This window comes from Platichthys flesus, chromosome 22 (genome assembly GCF_949316205.1).
Source record: "Platichthys flesus chromosome 22, fPlaFle2.1, whole genome shotgun sequence".
Lineage (NCBI taxonomy): Eukaryota > Metazoa > Chordata > Actinopteri > Pleuronectiformes > Pleuronectidae > Platichthys > Platichthys flesus.
In genome coordinates this window covers 13,438,042-13,443,041 of record NC_084966.1, presented here as the reverse complement: position 1 = coordinate 13,443,041, position 5,000 = coordinate 13,438,042, and positions in this window count along the sequence as shown.

Sequence of the window (5,000 nt, the reverse complement as noted above, 5' to 3'; positions counted from 1 at the left end):
AGAATTTTTTGGAGTGTTGTTATCTGGCTTCACAACCCAGTTATTTTGTGGTTTTTTTCGTCCCCCGCAGTCATAGACTGTTGGGGGATCGCCCTGAGTTAATATATATATATATATATATATATATATATATATATATATATATACTTTTCCAGTCTTTTTTTGTTCTTTTGCTACTGTGGAGGCTGGAGTGATCCGGGGCCTAGCTTCGGCGAAGCCACCGGGAGAAATGAGTGCCGGTGGGCAGCTAGCTGGAGGGACGGAGAATGGAGCAGGACGTAAGGTGGAGGAGGACGGAAAGAAAAAGGGAGAAGCTGGCGGGTTGAGAGGAGGAAGGAGCATGGCGGAGGATTCGGGAGGTGAAAGGAGAGAAGGAGAGAGCGGGGGAGATGGAAACGGCAAGGCGGCTGGAGACGGGCAAGAGCAGATGGCTGGAGGAGAAACAGTGGACGGGATAAGGAAGACAGAGCGCAAGTATGAAAGGCGGCTCACGGTATGCGTGGAGCAATGCGGGGACGTTATACCTATAGGCGAAGTAATGAAGGCTATGGCGGTTGTGTGCGGTGAAATAAGGGCTTGTAGAGTGCTGGCCCTCGGGAAGCTGGAGGTGACGGTATGCGGAGAGAGGGGGAAGGACCGTCTGCTTGACGGCTTTAAAATACACAATACTAGGATAATTGCCAAAGAACTATGCAATGATGAGCTGGTGGTTTCTTTTCTCACCCTGCCAGCGTACACATCTGACGAGGAAATCCTTGACAAACTAAGTGGGTGGGGAGTCCGGGCGCTTTCGTCCATTAAGAGGAGGATGTGGCCGGGCACCAATATAGCCGATGGAACAAGGATTGTACGGGTTAAATTTAATGAGCTTGTGCAATCCTTGCCGTACTCCACGAAATTCAACACGGCAACGGGTGTTGAATATTTCAGAGTGATCCATGACCGTCAAATGAAGGTGTGTAGGAGTTGCATGCAGCCTGGCCACATCCTGCGTGAGTGCCCGGACTTCACCTGCCACAAATGCGGATGTCAAGGCCACTATGCCCGGGAGTGCGCCACAGGGGTGGCAAAATGTCGGATGTGCCAGAGGAGAGAGAGAGACTGCATATGCTCGGTGGAGGAGGAAGCGGAGGAGGACGGCAGTAAGTCGGATAGTGGCGAACCGGGTGCGCCGGACGGTGGTGGTGGTGAGGACGAGGAGGGAGATAATGAGGGTATGAGCGCGAGCATGGACCAGGACGGTGCCTCGGGGGGGAAAGATTACCCCACGTTGCTGGAGGAGGAGCTCACCTCGGGCCAGCCTGCAGACCTGGGCCTGAAGGGAGAGCTGAGCAAGGGCCTGCCGCGGCGGCTGGGAGACAGGAGCGTAAGAGGCAGAGGTGAAAAACGGGAAGGGGTAAGAATGTTTGGGGATGGAACGGGGAAAACTGTACTTAAAACGACTTGGGGCAATGATGAGGTGGGGGAGAGTGGGGATTCTGTTGATAAAACTGTGAGGGAGGGGAGCTCGGGGAGTGATATGGACATGGAGGAGCTAAGGGAGGCGAAAAAAAGGCTGTCTGCAAAGCAAAAAACGGAGGGGAGTGGGAAGAAGAACAAGAATCGTTAATGTATTAATGAAGGTTAATGTGCTAGTTGGCTCTTTCTCGTTGGTTTTTTCCTTATTTTATTTTTATTATTTAAGGCCTTGGTTATTTTTTCTCTGAATGCTAACGGTTTGAGAACAGAATATAAAAGAAATGCCATATTGGATATGAGAGCTGATATTCTGTGTTTGCAGGAGACTAGATGGGATGACAACCTACTTAATATAAGTAGAAAGCAGTGGAAAGGCCAGGTTTATTTTTCAGAAGGGACTCCCAGGGCCAGGGGAATGGCGATTTGCTTTAATAGTGCTAAAATAACGGGGATTAATTTAGTTCATAGAGATTTAGAGGGGAGGTTGTTAGTTGTTGATTGTGTTTATGAGGGGAGGGAACTTAGAATAATTAATTTACATGCACCCAATGGGGAGAAGGAGAGGAGGGTTTTTTTGGCTGGTTTGAATGTGTGGTGCAACTCTAATTGTATGATTGTGGGGGATTTTAATGTTATTTTGACTCAATCTGATTTATCGAGTAACAATACATTTAAAGGGGACAGCACTAGGCGAACCCTTAGGGATTTAATGGAGAACAATCAATTGGTTGACATATGGAGAGTCCTACACCCGTGGAAAAGGGTTTTTTCAAGAAGGCAACTTGTTGCAAATACTCTTAAACAGAGTAGAATTGACTTTGCGTTAGTACAAAGTAGAAAAGTTAAAATAATTAAGAGTGTGGAATACATTAATAATACTTGGAGTGACCATGCGGGGATTAGGTTAGAGGTGGGAGGGAGGGAAGGGAGTGTTAACCAGAGGCCTTGGTGTTTTAATGCCAGCTTTTTGGGAGATGTTGTGTTTATGAAGAGCATGGGGTTTTTTATGAAGAGAATGATGGATGAATGGAATGATGATGAGAATATGAGTGTGTGGTGGGAGAGTGTGAAAATAAGAATTAAAAACAAATGTGTCAGGTATGGTATAGAAAAAAGGAAAAGGGAAAATGCAGAGGAGGATCATTTGAGAAAACAACTAAATGAGGAAATTAAACTGTTAGATGAGGAGGGTAATATATGTACGGAAAAATATGTGGATTTAAAAGAAAAATTGAGTGCCTTACAGGTAGCAAAGTGTAGAGGGGCTGCTATTAGAAGCAGGATTCAATATATGTACGAAGGGGAAAGGAGCACTGCCTTTTTCCTGGGTTTGGAAAAACAAAAACAAAATAAAACTGAGATAAAGGAAGTATTAGATAATAATGGTCAAATAGTAACTGATAAGGAAGAGATATTAAAAGTAGTTAGGGATTATTATGAGTGTTTATTTAAAAAAGATGCATGTGATAAAGATAGTGTAGGAGAGGCCTTAGAGGCACTAAAGAAAACTTTAAGTAGGGAGGATAGTGTTTGGTGCGATTGTGAATTTTCTGTACAAGAGATATATAGTGCTATTGATGGACTAAACAAAAATAAGAGCCCGGGGAGTGATGGTCTGACAGCCGAGTTTTACGTCGGCTTTAAGGAAATTCTGGCTCCGGTGGTTGAAAAACTCTGCAAGTATGTAGAGAAAACAGGCTGGCTCCCTGAGAGTATGGGATTAGGCATAATAACGATTTTTTATAAAAATAAGGGAGATAACAAAAATCTTGATAACTATAGGCCAATCAGTCTACTCAACACTGACTATAAAATAATTGCTAAAATACTTGCGAATAGAATAAGGGAGGTAATAGGTTCAGTAATAGGTCCAACTCAAGCGTATAGTATTCCAGGGAGGGACATTGGGGATTCAATAATAACAATAAAACAGGTAGTAAGAGATATGGAAGAGGAGGGAGGATTGTGGCTGGGGATTGATTTAAATAAAGCGTTTGATAGGGTGGATCAGGTTTTTTTGGGGAGGGTACTAGAGAAACTTGGATTTGGGACTAAATTAAGGGGGTGGGTGGGATTGCTTTATGGGGGGGCTAAGAGTAAAATAAAATGTAACGGTGTTCTGACTGACTCCTTTGATGTCAAGAGGTCAGTGAGGCAGGGCTGCCCAATGTCAGCACTGCTCTACAGCATGGTGGCGGAGCCGTTGGCGGCTTTAATTGCTAATGATAAAAGAGTGTGTGGAATAGGTAAGGGAAAAATTAGCGTAATGCAGTATGCGGATGATATTAATGTAATGGTTAAAAGTGAGAGTGATGTAGATATAGTGTTGAAACATATAGAAACTTATGAGAGAGCTTCAGGAGCAAAAATTAATATGGAAAAGTCTGAAATAATGGGGATGGGTAGGAACAAAGATCTAAATAACAAATGGGGATTCAAAGTAGTAGAGAATAAAAGAAAAGTGCTCGGAGTGTATGTTGGAAGTGATGAGAATGAATGCGATGATTTGACGTGGAAAGATGTTATTGGACGTATGCAAAAGACCCTGTGTATGTGGAGGGCTAGGGGTTTGCTTTTAAGGGGAAGGGTGGCCGTCACCAATGCTCTAGTTTTGTCGCAGGTGAACCATGCATTGAGCACTTGTGCGCTTCCGACTTGGGCTGAGCAGAAGATTGCAAAAGTCGTTAGAGACTTTATTTGGAGGAGCAAAGCAGCCAGTATTGCGCATAGAACGCTGATAAGGGTCATAGATCAGGGTGGGCTAGGATTGATGGACGTACTCGCAAAAAGAACTGCGTTACGAACTAAATTGATAGGTAAATTTAGGGATGCAAGTCGGGAGGCGGCCTGGAAAGGCCACTTCAGCCAGTGGCTGAGCACATTTGGTCTCTTGAGTAAAGACAATTTGTTGCAGATGCAGGACGCAGCGGCATATGCACATCTGCCGCGGTTCTTCCAGGAGGTGCTCAACGCGTGGTTCCTGCTATTTGATAAGACCACACTCGTATGCGACTCAAGAGCGTCTGTGATGAGGCTGCCGTTCCTCTCCAGCCCATATTTTAAACAGGGGGGCGGAGGGGTCATCAAGAGCGTGGCTCTTGAGAGGGCGGGGCTGAAGCGGGTGGGAGATCTAGTCGACAGGGGAGGGAGATGGGATAAAGAAAGAGTGATTAGGATAGTGAGAGAGAAGGGGATAACATATAGGAGGGAAGTGATTGTGAAAGTGTTGGAGAGAGTGGAAGAGAGTGTGATGAGTGAATGGGGGGACGGGTTTAGAAATAAGGGGAGGGTTGGGCAGGATGATGAGGTGGGAATCTCCCTGCGCCTGGGGGGGGAGACACACGCCATTGCTGATATCACAACAAAGATTTGGTATAGGCATGCATTGACATATAGAGTGCAAAAACCCACATGCGAGAGTAAATGGACAGACACATATCCGGACATTACACCCAACATTTTGTGGAAGAATATTGACATACCGCACACACCGCATGCAATATTCGATCTTGATTTCAAGATAAGGCACAGGAGGATTTTCA